Source organism: Carettochelys insculpta, chromosome 20 (genome assembly GCF_033958435.1).
Source record: "Carettochelys insculpta isolate YL-2023 chromosome 20, ASM3395843v1, whole genome shotgun sequence".
NCBI classification, from domain to species: Eukaryota; Metazoa; Chordata; order Testudines; family Carettochelyidae; genus Carettochelys; species Carettochelys insculpta.
In genome coordinates this window covers 18,700,557-18,726,207 of record NC_134156.1, presented here as the reverse complement: position 1 = coordinate 18,726,207, position 25,651 = coordinate 18,700,557, and the positions used below count along the sequence as shown (strand labels likewise).

Sequence of the window (25,651 nt, the reverse complement as noted above, 5' to 3'; positions counted from 1 at the left end):
TTAAAAGTTATTGATGCTTATATGCAAGCATCCAACTTTGATTACTCTGACACACTACTCCTGCCATGTAACACGCCACTTACATCACATGCTGCTGTTTCCTGATTGAATGACTTCCAAACTCAAAGCACTCTCAAGACAGCTACATGAATACTTCCAGCATGGGAATTCCTATCCACATGAGTATTCAGAAAGGATGAAATCCCAGCCCTGTAAAATTAATCGGAATTTTGCCATTTACTTCACTAGGGCCAGGTTTTCAGCCCAAATATTTTCTTTCCACAAACACTCTAAAAAGTCACAAAATTAAGGAGATTCACAGATTTTGTTTGGGTGAATGTTTGCAAGAGCGTCTGTACAGACCACACCCATACATATATCTTTAGCTCGCTTATGTTTGAGCCCATAATAAATTTCACACCCCTGGCATTTGTTCCAGTATTAGTACGAATTCCTGGGAGAAAAAAGAAATGGGATTGGCAGTTTATTCTCTGGAATTTAAATTACACTTTCCTGCTACAGGGCAGCAAAAAGAGGATTTCAGTTTATCCGTGGCACTATTGATTTCCTAATTCCATACCAACACCATCACATAAATAAAATTTCCCAGACCACTGTCTCACTCAAGCTCTTTATTGTTAGATGTTTTTATCTCTGCAGCCTACTTGTTTATACTCTAGACCTTACTTTCACTGCTCTGGCATCATCATCAACAACCGTGGTCTCAGTGCCCGTTGGTGTCCAAAGCCTCCCTCACTATTTCCTTCCATCTTTCCCTGTCCAATGTGGACGGGCTTAGTTTCTGTAGACTAGCTCCACACCAGTCTACTATATCATCTACTGCCCCAGTATACAAGGAGATAATTTTCTTATTCTAATGTAAACGCCATCCTTTCTGGGCACACAAGAGCAAGGGTAAGAAAAATACAGCCTACCAGCTGGATCCAGCCCACCAAACATTTTGGCTACAGCTACACTAGAGAGTTTTCTCGACAATACCCGCAGACCGTCCACGTTACAAATGTGTTCTGTCGACAGTAAATCAACAGAATGCGGCACTTCCATCGACAACATTCTGCCTTCCCCCAGGAGCCAGAACACCTTTCTCAATGGAATCTGTCAACAGAAAGCCAGTGTGGATGCTCCGGGTGGGGTGGGGGTCCTCTGTTGATAGACAGGGCTTCCAGGACACCGGGCAGTCCTGTCTGCTGTGCTTTTGTTTGGTCATTCTGTGGAGAGAGCAGCTGGGCAGTCTGGCTTCTCTCTGTTGACCGAGCGGATCAACAGAGCAATCCGCTTTCGTGCCTGGCCGCAACCTGTAGACAGAAGTTTTGTCAGACAATATCTTTCAACAGAAACTTCTTTTGACAGATCGCTGTAGTGTAGACATAGCCTTTTCTTTGGTCTGCCATGACCCACCAGGGCCAGAGAAAAATGTCCCACAGCACACCAGAACACTCAAGTAGTCTGCCAGCCTGTCCTGGCTCCAGCCACACTACTGGAGGTGCCACAGCCAGAACCCACATAGAGATCCATTGCCCCCATACTGCCAAGAGTTGCACAGACATGCTTGCCAACAACAGCCAACAGCTTCGAGCAGCATGGAACCACCTTGGCATGAATGTCCCACTGCACTGCCAGCCAGGAGCCACTATGGTAAATGTCTCCCAGCCAGGGCCAAAGCCTGCACCTGGCACCACCTTGAGAATCTCAGCCTCAGGTCAGAACCCTCTCATGGACCCAAACTCCTTTCCAGACCCTGCACCTTCTCCTACACTCCTGCCTGCATCTAAACTCTCTCCCAGACCCTTCCCTCCCTCTTGCATCCTAATGCCCACCTGGAGCTCCCTCCTGCACCCAAACTTGGTCCCTGAAACCATATCCCTCCATTAGTATAATAGAAAAGTGCAGTCTGCGAACACATATCAAAATTCTTGGAATGTTCCACCTAGGCAATTCAGGAACTATTTGCATATTTTAACAAGTCCAAGACTGACGATAGAGCACTGATGTCCAACCTCTAGCCCTGCAGTGCAACTGTGTTAACACAAAACTGTGTAGTTGATTACAAATTGAAAATGTGCTCCCTGAGCTATAACCAGAATTTTTTTTTTAACTGAGGAGTTCTGAATCTGACCCATCATTAGGCAGAGGAAACAGGAGGAGGGGGGGTGTGGCCTTCCCAACTGCCTCCCTGCTGCACAAACAGCTCTACTCAAATCCACACGTAGTCAGAGTAGCTCTTGTCCCTTTCCTTTAGAGCTACTCAGCAGCGCACCCCAGCTAACAGCCTGCTGCACTGCAGGGAAAGGGAGAACACAGCTCTGCCAGCTCAATTTTCTGCTTCTCTGCCAAACTGTCAGAGCCATGGGGGCAGCAGGATACAGCTACAGTGGTTCTGCCTGAGCTTAGGGAAATAATTAAATAATCAATTGTGGCTCCTCGGCCTGAGAAATCTGTACACTACTGTGGCAGAACTATCTATGGGGCATAGAGTTTAAAGACATTATCTTTCCAAATATAGGTAAAGATTCAAGGAAAGATGGCTTCCTAGCAATTATTTTAGAGAGGCAACAAAAGACCTATGAAGGATTCTTTTATTATGATTATTACTAGATTTCATTTGGCGTACCTAATTATTAGAGCTGAGTGACTGATTTAGCATGATAGCTGTTCTTGTCTGGCTCTTAAATAGGGTGTTAATCATAGGTCTACAATGAATTAAACACAAAAATCCATGTTTAAATAATTTAAGCATGAGAAAATAAGCTAACAGCAAAAAGGAAATTTGAGTTTAAGATAAGAACACCACCAATGGACAGAGGTTGGAAACCCAAATAGCCCCCTCTAAAACAATCAAAATAAGTTACTAAATTGATTTTAACAACTGTGTAAATATAGGAAGAAAGACCATCAATGAAGGACCAAATCCCACAATCTTTACTCAGGAAAAACATTCATTTCACGTCAGTTACTGACTTTAATTGGCATTTTGTCAAGATAAGGACTGCAGGATTTGGCCATGAAATTTCCATCAGCAGCAATCAATAACTTTATTGAGGCTCATGCTCATCATACAAACTAGGTCAGTGTTCCTGCATGGGGGTGCGTGTACCTTTGGGGGTACACAGAGGTCTTCCGGGGGTAAATCAACTCATCTAGATATTTGCCTAGCTTTACAACAGGCTACATAAAAACACTAGTAAAGCCAGTATAATCTAAAAATTCATTCAGACAATGACTTGTTTCTACTGCTTCATATGCCTTATACTGAAATGGGGGTAAGTACAAAACAGCAAACCCTCACTTTAATGGACTAATGGGGGAAGTGGTGTCTGTTAAAGCCGAAAGTCCACCCACCCCCACCAGGCTCCCCTAGCCCCAGCCCTCCAAAAATGCCCGCGACTCGCCAAAGAAGCCACCATCACCAGAGGAGCTGCCAAAGCCTGCTGCCATGGCTGAAGTGTCCAACCTTGATAACAATTTCTGGACCTCTGTGCTTTATATGTTGACTCTGTTCCAGTAAGGCTATGATCTGAAGAAGTGGGTCTGTTTCACAAAAGCTCAGCACCTAATAAATTACTTTGTTAGTCTTTAAAGTGCTACACGACTGCTTTTTTGTTTTAACCCTGCATTGCATGGCTTTCCCACCGCAGCTGGGACACCACAGCCACAGGGCTAGAAGCACTCCGCCATGCAGCTGAAAGAGCCACTGCTACAGGAGCTGCCACATGCTCTTCCCACCAGGTGTGGGATGCATATGCAAGTGCCATCTGTCTGCGTATGCTCCCCAGACCTGGTGGGAGGAGTGTGTGATGGCTCCAGCGGTGGTCCAGGCCACTGTGGAGGGTTTGGCCATAGTGGACCCAGTAAGTCTGTTACATTTTTTGGTGGGCTGATGGAGGGTGGGCTTTAGGATTTTACAGACACCAATTAAGAAGGATTCAGGAACAATGAGGGCTGAGCTGGCAGACGTCCGTTGTTCCCCAAGTCTGCTAAATCGGGTTTTGTAAAATTGAGGGTTTACTTTATTTCTATTCCAATTCATTCATGTGATAATAAGATGACAAAGTAAGCAAGTTTTCAGTTGTAGTCTTCTGTGATATATTTGCATGTTTTTGTAAGTAGGTTTTAAGTTAGGTGTAACTTGGTGGTATACAAAACAAACCTCACTCCTGCGAAGGGTAAAGTAATCTAGAAAGGGTAAATCACACATGTTTCAAGACCTCAGACTACCTTAGGACCATGTTTCTGAACCAGTGGTACACGTACCTGTAGGGGTAAATGAGAGAAGTCTGGGGTACTTTTTTTTTTAAAGGGTTACTTTATTTAAAAAAAAAAAGCCAAGAAACCCTGAACTGGATAATTATATAAAACTCAAGACAACCATACAGTCTTTACAAATTGGAGCTTTCAAAACTGTGAATAGTTACTCTAATTAAAAGACATTATACTGAGACAAATTAGGGAGAAAGAATATAAACACGTAACTTAACCCATGTGTTTAGCACTATTTGGTGAATCTCAAAACCTCCATATAAGATAGTTACCTCACACAATTTATTACCATTGGTAAAAATGAGATGTGAACTACTCACAGCAGAAGGACTTATCAGCAAACTGGCTTGTGATAAATTTTTCGTAGGAAGAAGGATCACATTAGATAGCAGGAAGGACAAGACCCCTGTGCAAAGAAGATTTTCTAGACTTTTTTTTTTTCCAAATTACTACTGGGTGTGGTATTCGGTTGCTGTTGTTTTCTCATTTACATGTGCATCCAGAGATCTGGTTGGGTGAATTTTATAATTTTATAAACTGGAATAAATGAAACATATAAACAACCCATTAACTACCATTTAGCTTTTAAAATAAATGTTAAATACAAACAACTTGTTAACTACCATTTCACTGTCTTTGCAAAAGCAACGAGGGGTCCTGTGGCACCTGTTGTCTATAAGGTGCCACAGGACCCCTCATTGCTTTTGCAGATCCAGACTAACACGGCTACCCCTCTGATACTTCACTGTGTCTGTGACTGTATCAACATTTTGCAGACAAAAATGATAACTTAGTGTTTAACTGTCAATAGCACACATCCTGCATGAATCAGACATTGTTATTTTAATAAAATAAGGAATAATATACTAACCAACAGTAACTCTCTCTCTATACATATTACAAAACCATAATAGGCTTTTAAGTTTTTACCCACCCCATTTTAAGAGTCATTCACAACTCCAAATGAGGCTTTATGATTGTAACTACAAATCCCCATTGAAGTGCTTTAGATTAATCAAAAATATTGTTACTTCTTATTTATTTTTCTCATCTACAATGATGATAGAAACTTACATACCTTTGCCTATATTTTAAGAAAACAAATCAGTCAAACCACAAAAGGGTGTTATTCCAGCTAAAAATGCAAAATAACGTTGCACATCACTAGAAAATGAAGCTCTTTTCTGGCAAAGAATTCTATTTTCCTGTTGCACTCCCCATTCAGCCTGACAGTTGTACTGTGAACAATGGTATATCCACCAGCCAGTACCTAATAACATTAGTGTAGATCATGACATCAAAGCAAAAGAATTATGGACTATAAAGCAGAAAGAATGCCACATCCTAGATGTATGGGATGGAAGTAAAAGGGAAGAATCAAAGGTTGCTTCTATTTTCCTTAAAAGCATAATAGCACCTATCTTCAGCATTCACACAATGCTCAAAAGGTTACCACAGCAATACCATTTATGCAGCATTCAAACCATGCAATGCACTTCACAGAACATTACAAAGGCTAAGTCCCTGCCCCAAACACCTGATAATCTAACTTGTTTACTAGAAAGATATCAATTCCTCCATTTATAATGTGCACTTGCAGGCAAAATGGCCTAAGTTCAAACGTTAAATCTGAAATCAGTCTAGATCAAGAAAACCTATGTCAAGGTTTGACTATAGCACAGTGGCACTTCAGAACTTAAGCTACATGGCCTATGAGAAAAGTGATATGACTAGATCTTAAGAGAAGGAACAAAGAGATAAGTGCCTCTCAAAACACCACATATTTTAACTTAAAGCCACTAAGCATTTCTATTCTTATTCCATATAGAGAGGCCAGCCAATCAAATGGCCAAGTGGTCAATCTTTACCCATGTTAGTCTCATTTACATCTGCTGAAAAGTAGGACTGGGACTGAACTTCAGAATGGATGGGTGGTAGCCAAGCCTTGTATGCTTTAAACAGGGTTTATCTTCCACAAATCAATAATAATAATAGTCAGATAGTATTTTACATTAAGGAAAGACATCTCCCAACACCTGGAGCCTTTACACACTAAACAAATTACATATGTAAATGATAAGATATTATAACACACTGAGACAGATTTCAATAGAGATACCCATAACTTTTCATTTTGTTTACCAATCCCTTTTCTTTTTACTTTGGAATCAGTGGAAGAGAGAGAACAGTGTGCACTGACACTGGCAGCGACACTATATGTAGAGAAAATGAAGAAGAAGAAGAAGATCATTTTAAGAGCTTTTAGTTAATTTCACTAGTGGCCCCCCTAGGATTGTAATCCCTTATTTAAATTGTACGAGTTATCTCCTCCAAACCTACCCACTTTACACTGACAATTCCTAGTCAAGGGGTCTGTCAAACTGATTTAGCCATGTCACGTCAGCAGCCTTGCACAAGCATCTGTTGAGCTAACCTAGACCTTTGTGCTAGATTCTGAAAATTACTTAATTTGTATACATCTAATTGCCTCATCTGTCACAACTACATCATTTATTTTCTTGATCTACAGCCTTTTAAGTGACCCGTTTGTTCAAGGCTGTACATAAAGTGTTACAAATACTTGATGAAACTGAACAATAGGCTCTCCAAATTATAGCAAAGTAACAGTACCTGGTATAGCCACTGAATTCTAAGTCATCTGTAACTGGTAGTTACAAGTTACTGATTCCTTCTTTACACACAGCAAGAACATAACAGAGATCTTAACAAGTGTGTGTGAGAGAGACACATCATATATAATAATATATACTAGAGCTCCAATTGCAGCTTCATTTGCAAGTGGAAGTTGGGATGGAAGAAAGTTCTAGAGTAGACAAACTTTTCGTAATATACTTCCAGAGCGTATGGGATGGGCCCAATGCTGGCCAGAGAAGGAGCTCCATTGCTAGGCTGGGCTGGGCTGGGCCCGGCCCCACACTGGATGGGGAAAAGGTGGGGGCTGACCCGGTGCTGGGGGGAACGCTCCATCAGGGGGCTGGGCCAGGCCCCATTCTAGTTAGGGAAGGGGCTGCAGCTGGCAGGATGCAGGGGGGTGCGGGGGGCTGGGCCAAGCACTATGCTGAGTGGAGGAGGGGCTGGCATAGTGTGGGGGGCAAACTTTTTGTAAAAGTTGGGGGGGGCTCTGTCAGGAGTCTGGACTGGGCCCCACACTGGCTGGGGGAGGGGCGGAGGCTGTCATGGTGTGGGAGGGCTCGGTTTGGGGGGCTGGGCCGGACCTCATACTGGCTGGAGGAGGGATTCCATTGGGAGATGGGCCCAATCCCACACTGGCTGGGGAAGGGGCTGGCACAATGCGGGGAGGGTCTGTTGGTAGGGCTGGGCTGGGCCTGGCACAGTGTGTAGGGGGGATCATGGTAGAACCTTGCCCAGAGAGAGAGAGAGAGAGAGAGAGAGAAGGACGGATACAGCAAAAACAACACATACATGGTTACAAATAAAGAACTACATTAAAAGATCACCCACCTCCTGGTATGCAGTATTATGATACAGTATAATGGTACAATCACCTATCACTTCTTCCACAAGACCCCCTACATTATTCATTGTACAGAATGGATAGTGCTCATTCACTGACCACCAATTCAATATTGATTTTGCTTTCTCGTTGTTCAGTGTGTGGTCCCACGTCTTATTTATTGCACACCAGTCAAACCCTGCCCTCAAGTCAATTATAATTTCCTCAGGAGCTATTCTATGATGTTCAACACCCCTGTGAAATGAAGCGGTATTACATTTCCAGTTTAGAGATGGGGAACTAGGAACAGAAAGATTAAAGTCAAAACTTTTTAATACTTTTGGGTGTCCAATTTGACATATCTCAGACCTGACTTTTCAAAATACTTAGCCTAGTATAGCACTCCCTATATTCAAACATAGCTCCCACTGACTTTGGTTTGAGTTGTGAGAACTTAGCCCTTTTGAAAATCAGATCCCATTGTCCCAAATTAGGCACCCAGAAAATGAAGAATATACTATTAGTGATCACCTGTGAAAATTTAGGTGAAGTCATGTGCCTGATATCACATGGGAACTCTGTGGCAGAGGCAAGAAGAAAATCCAGTTCTTTGGAACAGCATTCAACTGCTTTAGTCACAAGACCGTGCTTTCTCATCTTGCTATCTTCCATTTCATTCATTACACATCTTCCAACTTCTGCCACAAATTAGGCAATGGTCCTACAGAGCAGAACTGACCTTTGCATTGAATGAGGCAGAGATTCTTTGGAAAAAATAGCGTATAGTCATGTAATTAAAGACTGTATCATAATATGTACACTAAGGGGCTGAATTATGGTTTCTCACATAACCTCAAGAAAGGCACTACCTAACTTTTGAATGAATGACTCTGTAACCTTAAATAATGTCCTTTTAACAGGTTTTTCCTGTGTATGATTTCCCAGATTTTTCAAAATAATATCAGTTGCACAAACAGACCAAGGCCTCCAAGCATTCCCTTTTAGGTGTAGGTGCCACTGGAAGCTATTTTAAAACATATGTCAGATTCAGTGACAACAGATATGCTCCAAACAGGTTTTAAATATTATACTTCGCACTTTATCTTCAGAAAGCATTTAGTCTTAAGTGACCTGCCCTGGACTACACAACATCAAGCAACAATTAGACCAGATCTACATTAGAAAGTTCGGCTGACTCAGACATATCGCTCAGAGTGTGAAAAATCACGTGACACACCTCTATCAGACGTAGGTAAGCAGGCCTAGCCCAACTGCAGACAGTACAAAGCAGCGCCCTTTTAAAAAAAGGCTGGTACTCAGCCAGTTCCCTGAACCCATCTCCCAGCCAGTCCCACGTCTGGGGCTGCTGAGAACTACTGGTACCAAAAAAGCACAAAGTCAACAGAAGAATTCTTCTAGCTACTGCCTCTCAAAGAAGATGATTCACTACCTCCATGGCTGTAGTGAGCATGTACACTGAAGCACTGCAGCGAATTAAGTGCAGACGTTGGATTGAGGTCTAAGAGTCTCTCGGCCAGGGGCTGGCAATCAAAATAGCAAGAAGAGCCATTTTTCCCAATTTGGTAAAAACACAAATCAAGAGCTACAATACACGTGAATATGAGACAGTCCTTAATAAATAATGTCAAACGATACTTTATGTAGCCCCTATTTCAAGAACAACAGACACAAATATTTGTAATGTGATACATGTTCACTGCAGGACATTCACAAGCTTTTCCATATTCTATTTCCTCACACTTTACATATGTTTGCACCACTGTATTCTTGATTTTCACTCCCCAACTTTTTTGCTCTCTTTGGAGGACGCTATGGAAAGTATCTAATGTTTTGAGATCACATAACATTTGCTATTTAGATATGAGTTTGTTCATTTTGGGGCTTTTAGATGTTCATCATTTATCGAAAATAATCATCAGGAAGGAGGTTGTTTTTACTTTGCAATTATAGCATCAGGAGTCACAAAGAAGTCCTTAAAGAGCTGCATGTGGCTCAGGAGCTGCAGGCTGCAAACCCCTGTTCTAGCTGATGGTCCTGGGCTCAGATCTCAAATTTCTGCAGTAACATTCTTTTTAATCATAGAACAACAGAGCTGGAAGAGACCTAAAAAAGCCATCAAGTCCAGCCCCCTGCACTAAGCAGGACCAAACCCATCAGATCAGCCCAGCCGAGGCAAGATTTAAACACCTCCAGGGATGGAGACTCCACTACTTCCCTGGGTAGATCATGCCAATTCTTCACCACCCTCCTAGTGAAAAAGTTTTTCTTAATGTTCAACCTGGACCTTTCCATCCACAACTTGAGACCATTGTACCATGTTCTGCCATCCGTGACAACTGTGAACAGCCTCTCTCCAGCCTCCCTTCAGTAAGCTGAAGGCTGTTATCAAGTACCCCCCCTTAGTCTTCTCTTCTGCAGACTAAACAGTCCCAATTCCCTCAACCTTTCTTCATTGGTCATATGCTCCAGCCCCCTACTTATTTTGGTCGCCCTCCGCTGGACCCTCTCCAGTGTATCCACATCCTTCCTATAATTGGGGGCCCAGAACTCTACACAGTACTCCAGATGCAGCCTCACCAAAGCCGAATAAAGAGGAATAATCACTTCTCTGGATCTACTGGCAACGCTCCTCTTTATGCAACCTAATATGCCATTAGCTTTCTTGGCTACAACGGCACACTGTTGACTCATATCCAGCTTCTCGTCCACTACAACTCCCAAGTCCTTTTCTGCAAAACTACTACCAAGCCAGTCGGACCCCAGCCTGTAACTATGCGTGGGATTCTTCTGGCCCAAGTGCAGGACTCTGCACTTGCCCTTACTGAACCTCATCAGATTTCTTGCAGCCCAGTCTTCCACTTTGTCTAAGTCAGTCTGCACCCTATCCCTACCCTGCAGCATATCTACCTCTCCCCCTAGCTTGGTGTCACCCGCAAACTTACTGAGGGTGCAATCCAACCCCTCATCCAGGTCACTGATAAATATGTTGAACAGAACAGGACCCAGAACCGAACCTTGGGGCACTCCACTAGAAACCGACTGCCATCCCGACATCAAGCCGTTGATCGCTACCCTCTGGGCCCGACCGTCTAGCCAACTTTCTATCCATCTTACCGTCCATTTACCCAAACCACATTGCTTTTACTTGCCAACAAGAATATCGTGGAAGACCGTATCAAAAGCTTGGCTAAAGTCAAGATAAATCACATCCATTCATTTTCCCCTATCCACAGAGTCAGTTATCTCATCGTAGAAACTAATCAGATTGGTCAGGAATGACTTGTCCTTCATGAATCCATGCTGACTATTCTTGATCACTCTCCCCTCCTACAAGTGCCTGAAAATGACTTCCTTGAGAAGCCCCTCCATGATTTTTCCAGGGATTGATGTAAGACTGACCAGCCTATAGTTCCCTGGATCATCCTTCTTCCCTTTTTTAAAGATGGGCACTACATTTGCCTTTTTCCAATCATCTGGGATCTCTCCTGATCTCCACAACTTTTCAAGAATAACGGCCAAGGGCTCGTCAACAACATACACCAACTCCCTCAGAACCCGAGGATGAATTAGGTCTGGGCCCATCGATTTATGGACATTTAGCTTTTTTCAATAGCTCCTAACCTGTTCCTTCCCCACCAAAGGCTGTCCACCTTCATGCCACAATGCATCACTTATCGCATTAGTCCGGGAGCTGTCTTTGTCCGTGAAGACAGAGGCAAAGAAAGCATTAAGTACTTCAGCTTTCCCTATTATCATGTGTCACTGGGTTACCTCCCTCATCCAGTAGGGGCCCCATACCCTCTCCGATCACCTTCTTGGTAACATGCCTGCAGAAACCTTTCTTGTTATCCTTCACATTCCTTGCATGTCGCAATTCCAGTTGCACTTTCGCCTTCCTGATAACTGCCCTACATTCTCAAGCTATACATTTATACGTCTCCCTAGACATCTGTCCAAGTTTCCACTTTTTGTAAGCTCCCTTTTTGCGCCTAAGTTTTCCAAGGATTTCCCCATTAAGCTAGTCTGGTCTCCTACGATATTTACTTCTCTTGCTGCGCACTGGGACAGTTTCGCTCTGCGCCTTCAATAGGGCTTCCTTAAAATCCTGCCAGTTTTCATGGACTCCTTTTCCCTTCATGGTATCATCCCAGGGGATTCTGCCCATCAGGTTCCTGAAGGAGTCAAAGTCTGCTTTTCTGAAGTCCCCTTTGGTCAGGATCCTGAAGTCTACCATCTCATAATCACTGCTTCCCAGGTTGTTCCCCACTTCTACCTTCCCTATTAGTTCCTCCCTGTTTGTAAGCAGCAGGTCAAGCCCGCACGACCTCTGGTTGCATCCTTCAGCACTTGTACCAAGAAGTGATCCTCAACATTCTCCAGAAATTTCCTGGACCGCTTGTGTACCGCCATATTGGTCTCCCAACAGATGTCAGGGTACTTGAAGTCCCCCATGATAATGAGAGCCCACGATCTGGAAACTTCTCTCAGTTGTCTAAAAAAGCCTAATCTACCTCATCATCCTGATTTGGTGGCCTGTAGCAGACACCAACCACCACATCTCCAGTGCTGCCTACACCACCAAGCTTGACCCATTGACTTTTAACAGACTTTTCTCCCTCTATATACTGGAGTTCCAAGCAATCATAGTGCTCTCTTACATACAGCGCCAACCCCTCCTCCTTTTCTCCCTTGCCTGTTCTTCCTGAACAGTCTATACCCTTTCATGGCAGCGCTCCAGTCATGCGAGTCATCCCACCAAGTCTCTGTTATTCCAGTCAAGTCAGAGTTCTTGGACTGAGACAGGGCTTCTAATTCCTCCTGCTCGTTACCCAGGCTTCTGGCATTGGTGTACAAACACCTTAGATAAACAGTCGATCTCCCCGTCCTCACTACTTGAACCAAGGGTCCACTTTTGTTGTTCATTCCTGATTGCATTTCTTCCCAGCCTCCAAGTTCCTTTCTACCCACAGGGTTTTGGTCACCTTCCCCCAGCGAACCTAGTTTAAAGCTTTCCTCACTAAATTTGCAAGCCTACTTGAGAAAATGGTCCTTCCTCTCTTGGTTAGGTGGACCCCACCTCTTCCCAATAATCCTTGAGCCCGGAACAGCGTCCCATGATCAAAGAATCCAAAGCCCTCTCTCCGACACCACCTGCGTAACCATGCATTTACTTCGTCAATTCGACGGTCCCTACCTAGCCCTTTCCTTTCGACAGGAAGGATGGACAAGAACACCACGTGTGCTCCAAAATCTTTGACCCTTCTTCCCAGCGCCACATAATCTGCAGTAACCCGCTCAAGGTCATTCTTGGCCGTATCATTAGTTCCCACATGCTGAAGTAGGAAGGGGTCATATTCCGAAGGCTTGAGCAGTTTTGTGAGGCTCTCAGTCACATCCTGAATTTGAGCTCCCGGTAAACAGTACATCTCACGAGATTGCAGGTCCGGTCAGCAGATGGATGGTTCAGTCCCTCTTAGGACCGAGTCCCCTACCACTACCACCCATCTTTTTCTTCTCGGGGTGGTGGTCATTGAACCCCCACCCCTAGGACTACACATCCTCTGTCCTGCAGTAGAAGCAGTTCTCTTGCGATTTTCTTCCTGTGAGGCTCCTTCCAAAGCATTCACCACCGCAGAACCAGTGGAGAGTGCCTGAAAGTGATTACTTATCTCTATATCAATGGGGGACTCATGTACCGGCCTTCCTTTTCTTATAGAAGTTACATGCTGCCAGTTCTCCGCTTCATCCCCTACCATCCTCCCCCGTTCTTCCGCCTGCCGTGCTTGCAAGATTAAATGCTCCCTTCTGTCCAGGAAATCTTCATCCTCCCTGACTGAGCGCAGGGTCAACACTTGAGACTCCAGTCCTCTAATTTTTTCTTCTAAAATGGAGACCAGCTTGCACTTAGTGCACACGAAATCCCTTCTTTCCTCAGGGAGGAAGACAAACATGGCGCATCCTGAGCAGGTAACAGCAGCAGACCTGTCACTATCCATGCCTGCCATCCTAGAACAGTGATTTGAAAGAAAGGAAAGAAAAGAAAGGAAAGGGTCCCTGGCCCCTTCCACTCCCTTCCAAACTCCCACTCTAAACACCCTGTTTGCGGTCCCTTGTTAACTGGTAGATCATGATAATAAATGTAAAGTAATTCATATTGGAAAACATAATCCCAACTATACATATAAAATGGTGGGGACTAAATTAGCTGTTACCATTCAAGAGAGAGATCTTGGAGACACTGTGGATAGTTCTCTGAAAATGTCTACACAATATGCAACAGTCAAAAAAGCAAACAGAATGTTAGAAATCATTAAGAAAGGGATACAGAATAAGACAGAGGACATCTGACGCCTCTATATGTATCCTTGGTATGTCCACATCTTGCACACTACATGCACATGTGGTCACCTCATCTCAAAGAAGATATTTTGGCATTAGAAGAAGTTCAGAAAAAGGCAACAAAATTAATTAAGGATATTGAATGGCTGTCACAAGAGAAGAGATTACTAAGACTTGGACTTTTCAGCTTGAAAGAGAGATGGCTAAAGGAGCAGAGATCTATAAAACCATGACTGGTATGGAAAAAGTGAATAAAGACGACTTATTTACTCTGTCCCATAACACAAAAACTAGAGGTCACCAAAGGAAATTAAGAGGTAGCAGGTTTAAAACAAGCAAATGGAGGTACTTCTTCCCACAGCGCACAGTCAACCTGTGGAAATCTTTGACAGAGGGTGTTGTGAAAACCAAAACCTTAACAGGTTTCAAAAAACAGCTAGGTAAATTCATAGAGGACAGGTCCATCAATGGCTATTATTCAACAGACTGATTCGATCACAGGCAGCTGGGTTTGTGATCACCAGGAGAACCATATGGTGACTTGCCTGCCTGGTACAAAGGTTGTGGATCTCTGAAGACATCCAGATAGACTTATATGTAGTGTTGGGAAGGAACTAGTGGTTTTGGTACATGTAGGTACTACTAATATAGGAAAGGGTAGGAGAGAGGTTCTGAAGGCCAAATTTAGGCTGTTAGGAAAGAAATTGAAATCCAGGACCTCTATGGCAGCATTCTCTGAAATGCTTCCAGCTCCTTGTGCAGGACTAGGTAGGCAAGCAGAAATTCAGAGTCTGTAAAGGGAAATCATGCCTTACTAAAGGTTTTGAGGGGGTCACTAAGCATCTGGACAAGTGGGAGCCCATGGATATAGTGTATTTAGATTTTCAGAAAGTCTTTGACCAGGTCCCTAACCTATGACTCTTAAATAAATTAAATTGTCATGAGTATCAGAGGGGTAGCCATGTTAGTCTGTATCTGCAAACACAACTAGAAGTTCTGTGGCACCTTATAGACTAACAGATATTTTTGAGCACAAAGTTTTGCGGGCAAAGATCTGCTTCATCAGATGCATGCAGAAGCAGGTCTTTGCCCATGAAAGCTTATGCTCAAATATATCTGTTAGTCTATAAGGTGCCACAGGACTTCTCATTAAGATGTCGTGGCATAAGAGGAAGGATCCTCTCGTGGAATGATAACTGGTTAAAAGATAAGAAACAAAGGGTAGGAATAAATGGTAAGTTCTCAGAATGGAGAGTGGCAAGTAATGGTGTCCCCCAAAGGTCTGTACTGGGACCAATCCTATTCAACCAATTCATAAATGATTTGATGAAAGGGGTATACAGTGAGGAGGCAGAAATTGTAGTTGATACTGAACTGATCAAGATAATTAATTATGAACAAAGCAGACAATGAAGAACTTCAGAAAGGGCTCACAAAACTAAGTGATTGGGCAACAGGATGGCAAATGAAATATAATGTTAATAAATGTAAAGTAATAGACATTGTAAAATAATGCCAGCTACACACACAAAATGATGGGGACTAATTTAGCTATTACCACTCAAGACAGAGATCTTGATCATTGTGGACAGTACTCTAAAAACATCCAGTCAATGTGCAGCAGCAGTCAAAAAAGCAAACAAAGTTAGAAATCATTAAAAACTGGATAGAGAATATGACAGAGAATATCTTATTGCCTCTATATAAACCCATGGTACACCCACACCTTGAATACTACATACAAATGTGGTCACCTCATCTCATAGAAGATATATTGGCATTGGAAAAGGTTCTGAAAAGGGCACCAACAATTATTAGGGGTTTGGAACAGGTGCCTTGTGAAGCAAGATTAAAAAGACTGGGACTTTTCATTTTTTGAAAAGAGGAGTCTAAGCAGTTATATGAAAGAGGTCTATAAAATCTTGACTGGTGTGGAAAAAGTGAATAAGGAGCATTTATTTACTTGTTCCCTTCGCATATGAAGTAGGCTTCACCGAATTAAATTAATGGATAGCATAAAGAAGTTTTTCCTTCATGTACCACAGCGTAGGCCTGCAGAACTTCTTGACAGAGGATGATTTGAAGGCCAAGACTGTAATAAGGTTCAAAACAGAGCTAGATAAATTCATGGAGGACAGGTCCATCAATGACCTTTAGCCAGGATGGGCAAGAACAGTATCCTTAGCCTCTGTTTGTCAGATGCTGGAAACTGATGACAAGAAAGGGATCATTTGATGATTACCTGTTCTGTTTACACCTTCTGAGGCATTTGGCATTGGCTACAGGATATTGGGCTAGATGGACCTTTGGTCTAACACATTGTGGCCGTTCTTATGCTTTTAGCCAGGATGGGAAGGAATGGTGTCCCGAGCATCTGTTTCTATGAGATAAATTCCATTTTTAATAAATTTGATTTTTAAATTCAAATTCATAAGAACGAGGTTAATTGTCCACAAACCTTCTGGAAATTCGACCCTCTGTGCCTCCATGTCAAGTTTCCATGTCTCCATAGCCTTATCCAAGTTCAACTGCCTGAGCAATGCATTGTGGGTACCTATCCCACAGTACCTTAAGGCCACTTGTTTGTAGGTGTTTGATGTCACTATTCCAGAATGCAAAGCACTGTCCCAGAATTCAGAGCACCCATTAACCACACAAAACCAAACTGGAGATCACACCATTTTCTCCACCACAATGCTAACGCGTGCATGGATCCTCAAATGTTTCAAGTCATTGCATATACCGTTACAGCAAGTTCATGGAGTGTCGTGAAATTTTTTTGTCGCTTAGAAAGTGAGACGATGGCTGAGTATGTTGATGATGATGAAGATTTTGAAGATGAAATCTTTATACTGTGGTCCAAGAACTCACAAATGCTGGCTGCCCTGAATGCACTGCTGACAGAGAGTGGAGGTTTTGGACTTGTGAGACCAGCACACACTGGTGGAACCAGATTGTTTTGGAGCCCTGGGATGACCAGCAGTGGGTGGAGAACTTTCGCATGGGCAAGTCCACTTTCATGGAACTTTGTGATGTGCTGACCCCCACTCTGAAGCGCAGTAACACAAGAACAAGGCTGGCTTTAACGGTTCAGAAGAGAGCAGCAATAGCTCTGTGGAAGTCTGCAATGCTCAACAATTACTGGTCACTGGCAAATCAATTCGGGGTGGACAGATCTATAGTGCGAGCTGTGGTGATAAAGGAAGCCAATGCAATCTGTTGGTACCCCCTCAGGAAGACTGCGACTCTGGGAGATGTACAGACCATAGCGGATGACTCTGCTGGCGAGCGGTTTCCTAACTGCAGTGGGGCAACAGATGGCATGTACACTCCATCAGGGCCCCAGCACACCTGTCCTCTGAGTATATAAGTAGAAACGGGTACTTCTCCAAGGTTTTGCAGGCATTGGTAGATCACAAAGGTCATTTCACTCACACCAACGTGGGAGGGCTGGGGAAGGTTCACAATATGCACATCTTCAGAAATCCTGGGCTGTAAAGAAAGCTCATGGATGGGTCTTTTTTCCCAGGCCAGGAAAGTCAAGATTGGTGACTTGGAGATGCCTGTTATAATACTGGGTGACCCTGCTTACCCTCTGCTCCCTTGCCTTATGAAACTCTACACAAGAGCCCTGAACCACAAGGAAAACTTTAAAAATTCAGCAAGTGCCGAATGGTGGTTGAATGTGCCTTTGCCACTTAAAAATGAGGTTCAGATGCCCATTGACCCATTTGGACCTTTACAAAACTAACATCCCCACCATGATTACAGCATGCATTATTCTGCATAATATTTGTGAATCCAGGCGGGAGAATTTCCTGAACACCTGGAATACGGAGGCTGAGGCCATGGGCAAGGCTTACTCACAGCTGCCTACACGACCACTCACCAATAACCATGTGGGGGCAACAGCTATCAAGGATGCTTTAAATCATAGCTTCATGAACGATCTGCCACGCACATGATAGCAACGTATTTCTCTGTTGTAATAACAGCCAATCCCCATTAACCAAACTGATTTGTGCTCCCCACCAAATGTGAACCAATAAATCAGACCGTGTCTAACACAGAAAGAATGCTTTTACCTGGTAGAAAGGGGTTAAGTCGCAGGCAAAAGAATGGATGTGGAGGGAGGGTTATTTTCCTAAAAAAAGGGCATCTGTGCTATCGGCCTTCTCCTCCCCAGCCCAGGTGCCTCTGCCACGAGTCCTCTGCAGAGCTTGTGTACCAGCAAGCACCTGTACTATCAGCCCTCCTCACCCCCACCCAGGTGTCTCTGCCACAAGTCCTCTGCGGACCATGGCGGAGCTGTGGGCAACTGTGCTATCGGCCTTCTCCTCCCCCACCCAGGTGCCTCTGCCACAAGTCCTCTGCAGACCTTGGCATAGCAGCAGGCACGTGTGCTATCAGCCCTCCCCATTCCCGCCTAGGTGTCTCTGCCGCAAGTTCTCTATGGACCTCGGCATAGTGGCGGGCAGCTGTGCTATCAGCCCTCTCCCCGCCCATGCAGATCCCCTCAATTATTTGTGTACCCTGCCACTCGTGCATGCCAAAAAATGACAACGAGCTCAAAAGAACAAGTTTATTTTGTGGGGGAGGAGAAGTTTAAGCGGCAGGGAAAAGAAGCATTGTCAAAGGTGGTGGAATAGACTTTTGCAGCGGCCATTGTGGCTACAGCTCTTGGAGCTACAGTGGCAGGCTGTCCTTGCCCTCCCTCCCCACGTTGAGGGACCGCAACGTTAGGGGCTGGGTGACCTGTCTTCAGGGGCCTCCCAACTGCTGTGTTGGGACCCCCTCTGCAGCTCCAGCATGGAGTGCAGGACCTGCATCTGGTCGCTCACTGCCGTTATGAGCTTTGCCATGTCCCCCTTCTGGTCTGCCACTTGCTCTCTCTGGAACTCAAGCATACTCTGCTGCACCTCTGCTATCTCCCTCTTCCTGTCACTGGTTTCTGCTTCAGACCACCCCATGTGCTCCAAGATCAGATCCTGCTTGGACTTTCTGCGCTTCTTCACCCTGTCTCCCATGCTGGGCATGCCAGCTGCAGAGTGAAGGTTAAAAATGAGATACACTTCACACAAAGTACTTACCCATGGAACGAATGGATCTCTGTCTCTACTATCAAGGAAAGTTTCTTTTTGCAAGGCTGCTTAAGGCCTATTATGGATGGGATTCAAAGCATGCATTGCACAAGCCATGATTACCATCGTTTACCCAGAACATTTCGTTGTCCATGTTCTGCAGGGAGGGGAGTGGTACAAAGAAGGGAAAGCCATTCAATGTCCTGGAGCAGGCGAAAAAGTTTTTTCAGCCATTCCTGGAGCAATTCTCGACTATGAGCAAGGACTGTAGAGCCCAGCAGCCGCTTGGCAAGGATGAAGGGTGGGGAAGGGTTCAATTCCAGTCACACGGGCAGCTGGGCACAGAGGAATCCCAGTAAGGACAAAAAAAATGCTGAGGGGATGCTGACTTCCAGCCCTCCACCGGTTTGGGGTAAAAAATTTTCTCTGCAGTCATTGGAGCAGCCCTCATGAGGGGAATAAAGCCATGTAATGGAGGGCAAACCCACCTGTGCTGCACACGATGGTTTGTGGTAGCAGGGTCCAGAGAGCCTGGCAGCCCCATGGCGAAGGGAAAGGGTTTGATTCCAGCCGCATGGACAGCTGGGTGCAGAGGGATCCCTGTAAAGTGGAAAAAAAAATGCAAGGGGAAAGGGAAATAGAAGGGGAGAAGGCCCAGAGAGCCTGCCACCTACGTGGAGCGAGGGAGACAGAGTGCGCACCAGCCACATAGTGTGGCAATGAGCTCCAGGGAAACATAAAAGGACTGCAAAAAAATCCAATCCAAATTCCCATGCTTCTTTAGGTTGCCAAAGAAGACATCACCTTCCTAAAACTAACAGATATTGATGAAGAAGAGGTGCTCATCCTGTGTGAGCACAAGCCTGAAAAATCTGCCAAAATGCTGTGTGGTGCCATGATACCAAATCGCTATCTTGTTGCCTGGCATGGCAAGGTGTGCTACCATGAAAGCCGCAATAAGTCAAGCCTGCCCAAAAACCTGGTGCAAAAAATACAAGAGTGCCTGGATGAGGCCTTTGAGGAGATCTTCAAAAAAGGATAAGCACTCCATCCCCAGAAATATAAACATGCTGTTCTGAGGGGTAGAGATCCATAGAAAACCTATACCCATAGCCATACCTATACCTATATTCTCCCACAAACCGTTTCTAAAATTAATAGAAAAATACTCACCAGAAGAGTTTGGTCTCAGAGGTTCAGGGACCGGTGTAGAGGGGACCAACATAGAGGGAACTGGCTCCAGATCCAGGGTGAAGAGCTCCAGGCTGTTGGGAAGAACTTCCTCAGGCCCCTGCTGGTTGCCTCCATCCTCCTCTCCACTGGCCTCTTCCTCCTGGCCTCCCAGCTACTCTTGGCTCACCCCAGACTCCAGACCAGGGCCTCCACAAGTGTCAAAATGAAGAGAGGGCAACATGGTGGAGTGCCCCCCAAGAAGCACATGAAGCTGTTCATAATAGCAGGAGGTCTTTGGATACGATCCAGATGACCAGATGGCTTCCTGGACTCTGTGACAGGCCTGCCAGAGTTCTTTCACCTTCACCCAGCATTGCGTAGAGTCCCAGGAGTAACCTCTGGCAATCAACAACTGCGAGATCTTATTATATATGCTTGTGTTTCTCTTGGACACACAAAGTCTGTTTGCCACTGATTCCCCAAACTGCAAGAAGATCCATTATCTCCTGATGGCTCCATGCTGGAGCTGTCTTGCAAGACTGAGACTAATAGGCAGATCACTACCCTGAGTGCTCATGATTGAAGGAGATGGCTACCGATTCGATGACTATCGATGCAGTGCGATTACAGGATTTTCATTATGGGCACTCTTTATATTTCCAGGACTGGGTGCTGATGAATTCAAATTCAAATTCAAATTTGTGGGATTACTCTGACCTCCTACATGCACACCTGGAAAGCAGTGGAGAAGGATGCAGCCATACCTGGTGGGTAACCACATAGCTTTGTGGGATGCATATGGGACACTTCTGGAGGCTAATAAATGTGATTTTAAGACATGGTGCTTCCACACCAGACTTTATTTGAAATTTTAAATTCAAACTTGATGTTACACCCAGCAGGTTCAGACATTATGATAGCAATATTAGTGCTCCCTAATTTGAGCTAATGGTATTTACAGTGAACACAGTAACATTTTAATATTGAGCTAACTACCTTAAATTTGAATTTACCTCATAGTGTAGATGTAGCCTGGGAATGGGCAACAGGGCACATATCACTCGAGCTATGTCTACATGAGCCTCTTCCTAATAAGACAGTTTGGAAGATGCTAATGAGGCACTGACACGAATATGCAGTTCCCCATCAGCGTAATGGCAGCCACATGCATTTCAAGAGTGCCTCTTTCAGAATGCATGCTGCCCATGTAGATGGGGACCTTTCAAAAGGATCCCCTGACTCTGAAAACCCTTTCTCATAGGAAGAAGGGGCTTTTGAAGTCAGGGGGTCCTTTTGAAAGGCCCCCCTCTACATGGGCAGCATACATTCCGAAAGTGGCACTTTTGAATAGTGCACAGCCATCGTTATGCTTACAAGGTGCTGCATATTCATGTCAGCATCTCATTCGCATCTTCCAAACTGCCTTATTAACATGCCTCCTCCAGATGGAGGGGGCATATGTAGACACAGCTACGATGATTACCTGATCTGTTAATTTCCTGGGGGGCACCTGGCATTGGCCACTTTCCGAAGACAGGATACTGGGCTAGATGGACCTGTGGTCTGACCCAGTATGGCTTTTCTTATGTGCCTGCTTTTTCAAACCTCTGCTCCTAACCATATTAACCCTATTAGGTTTGGATCAGGCTTTTCTGGTCATTCCCCTGTTTCCTATAAATTACTGCTTTAGTACTAACAAAAACCACAAATGCATAAACAAACATGGTACACCAGAAGGGCTACCATTCTGCTGAATCTGCCTATAAATGCAGCTATGTTGGGAACTCCACATCTTTTCTTAGAACAGTAATTCCTAGAAGAAACACTCCACACCCCAGGCTAATATAAGTCTTGTCATGTAAGTTTTCCCAAGAGCATTTACTCTACTTAGTCACTTTTAAAATGAATACAAACACCAGATTTTCCTTCAAACTTGAATTTAAAACTCCAAACTCTAAAAATAAAATTATAAAAGCTTTCTTTTAAAGTTTGAGAACATTTCTCTAATTTCCTTCCTACTTCTAGCCTGCAGATGGATTAAGTATTTGATATAGGTAAAATGAACAATTCTGGCAAGTCCTAAAAAGAGAGAGAGTGTCTAGCCCTAAAGGCTAGCAAAACTAAAGTCCCTCACTTAGTCTGAAACCATGTTGACTCTCTTTCACTGTTCTACAAGCATGTGCTGTAAGAACTGGCCAAAGTGCCCTAACCCTATAAGGAGAGGCCTCTAAAATCAAAACAGCACATCCAATAATATCATGTTTACGATGCTAACCTCGGATGTCCAATATAGACCGGGGTCAGCAACCTTTTCGAGGCGGAGGGCTGAAATTTGACCTTTTGAGCTCTATGTACTGACAGAGTGCTGGTGATACTTTTTAAAGTCACTAATAGTCCTACTTACAATAGCTTCATTAATAAGTAAAGATGCAGAGCTCTACCATTTAGGTGGTGGTTTACCATCTAGGCATCGTTTAGCTGGTCTTTTGTTAATCCGCAGGCAGTATGGCTTTGAGCAAGCTCCTAGATATATGGAGGAGGGGCAGGGCTGCGCTCCTGCCACATTTGCTGATGAAAATCAGCTCACATGCCACTCTTGTCTCTGGACAGACTGAGAAGCTCAGCACTTGAATGGCAGATCTCCTAAGCAACCCTAGGCTTTTCCTTGGAAGTCTCCTCTCTAAGCAGTAAGAAAGCTTGATTTTGCTTGACTCACAAGATGGCACAAGCTCAGAGACTAAAGTGTTATTGGTTGGATGTTATCTTTATGTGAGTCTCTAAGAATAGTTGGGAATCCTACTAGATGGTGAGGAATTTAGATGAGCTCCAGGGAGGGCACATTCCTTTGGAGCAGAAGTATGTTGCATTTTTTAAAAGGTACACTAGGAGAAAATGAAACAATCATGCAAAAAAATAAAATACTGTATGAATAAGTACTTATTTGTGCATTTTCTGAGTCACTATATGGTGCCAAAACAACTCTTCTCTTTATTTTGAGTACCTCCATATTTTTGTCCACAAAGTTATGTTGCTTTTTTCTCTTTCTAACCAATGTTAGAAGAAAATTAACCTATATTAAACAATTATGTTACTACTATGACAATCCAGATATCAAGAACAGTACTCTTCAACTTCCACAGAGTTACTAATTTCCTTTCTACTACACAGTATGCCTTGGCTTGTACAGGCTCTTAACTGCTTTGAGAGTCAGCATATCCAGGCACTACAGGAAAAGTGTAGGATCCAAAAAGAACATACAACGCCCGCAGTTGGCGGCTTTTTATGTGACATCTGTGATCGGCTCTGCCACTCAAGGATTAGTTTAGTCGCTCACCAAAAGCGTCATAGAAGACGAGATCCATCAATCAAGGGCTCAGTCCAACAACACTAAAACCCCAGTTTATATAGGTTTTGTTTAGCAACATGGATATCCTAAATTTCTAAGTAGTGTAACTTTAAATGTCAGTGGCAAACACAACATTTTTATATTTTATATGCAAAAATCTTGCTATACAAACTAAGCACAATGTGGTAAAGAAGCTGAAAGGCATTGCCACCATTTCTGGATAACAATTACTCTAACTGGCCACAAGGCCAGCTTGGAACATACCAAATGCTGCTCGTGAGACGGTGGATTGAAATTTTCATTTAGCTCCTATAACTCCAAAATACACAAATTCAGATCTTCTGTCCTGCAACAATTCTTATTCTTCCAATTTACTCAGTAGACCTCTTAGAAGCATTAGTACTCAACTTAATTAAATGAGGGTAAATCATTAGATGTTGTTCCCAGACAATATATAACCACGGATTACAAAACATTCATCTTCATCTGGCCATTCTTGATACCAGAGGTATTACCTGAGGTTGCAACAGAAGCAGACCAGGCAGGGATCTGTAATAATGTCAGTACATAATATAACTCTTCTAGTGACAGTGTTACCACACAGGGGCTATTGCTTCTTGGACAAGTAAAACAGTTGACTGTTAATACCAACTCTTCTTTCTATGTACTGAGTTACTTTTAATGTGAACTGACAAAGATTTCACAGGCACCAGACCAGTCAGAAAATATGGTAGCCAACTGCACCCTTATAAATGGGATGCGGCTGTGGCCATAAATGAGGACTTTCAGCTGTGGAATGCAGCATCTCACACTTGTAAAATAGCCTTCATGGAAAACATACCATCTTGGGCTTCCTGTTACTTTTGCCTACAGTCTGGCTTTCACATCATGAATCTGCAAACGTTACTGTTTGGGCACAAAGAGGAAAAGAATGAGACAAAAAACCTGTGAGTTGCTGTAGATGGCACTGTGACTACCCACAGAAGCCTTGAGTATACCACAAATAGAGAAACATGCAACCGAGGCATCATAGCCACTGTAGCTACGTCAGGCATTCTAACTTACCATTATCAGAGAGGTTGCTGTGTTAGTCTGGAGTCAGAAAAACAATAAGAAGTCCTGTGGTACCTTACAGACTAATGTATATTAGCGCATAAGCTTTCATGGGCAACGGAAACACAAATTTTGATTTATGTAATTACACTCTGCATGCTCAAATTCCACATGCAGTTTCAACTGAATACTGTGTTCTTTACCACCTTTGCAAAATTACCATGCCTGTTTTCAGTGTTTCACTCCAGAAGTGAGTACACTTCCATGGTGGAACTAATTATCCCTGTATTGTTTGGTTCTCTCTTTGCAGACCCCTTATGTGGAGAAAGGAGGAAAGGAGGAAAAAAAACAATATAAAAGATCTGCATTGTATGTCCTACCACCACAACAAAAATCACCAAATGCCAGTCTGTGTTTTCAGACAGCAATCTGACTGCAGAAACTAACATCACAGTCTATACGAGGTTTTCTTTTGCCAAAACAATTAGGAAAAAGGCTCAGATGCTGAACAAAGTCTACTAGCAGGAACAGGTGGAGAGAAGAGAAAAGCCTAGCCTGTTTTAATGGTTAAAACTTCCAGTGAAACTCTCATAAGGATTGTCTGGGTTTTTGTTTTTTTTTTTAATTTAAAAGTATGTCCTATATGAACTTTTTAAATTCATTCTCTTCTCCTTTTTCTTTGGAAAAAAGGATGAAGAGTACCTAACTACCTTTACCTGACATTTGGAATGAAAAGACTGAAACATTCACACATTGTTTTCCTATATACAAGTTGTTCTAGATAAGGCCAAGACTTTTAAGAGAAGACATGTCTACTGTGAAAGAAATGGTAAGACAAATAGGAATTTAAAAAAAGGTTATTTGGTCTGATAATACTTCATCCAT

At 43.6% G+C, this 25,651-nt stretch overlaps 1 protein-coding gene across 6 annotated transcripts in view; it reads right to left on the bottom strand.

Annotated features, from left to right (window-relative positions):
• Positions 1-25,651, bottom strand: part of HELZ (helicase with zinc finger) — a 207,137-nt gene that overhangs the window by 178,078 nt on the left and 3,408 nt on the right. Inside the window, exon 1 of one of the 6 annotated variants that reach the window (XM_075014568.1) lies at positions 1,102-1,191. The exons of 4 other annotated variants lie outside the window; for them this stretch is intronic. The gene's annotated coding sequence lies outside the window, so the exon portion shown is untranslated. Of the gene's footprint in view, positions 1-83; positions 209-1,101; positions 1,192-25,651 lie in introns of those variants that run through there. One more of the 6 variants, XM_075014566.1, reaches the window with a different exon arrangement.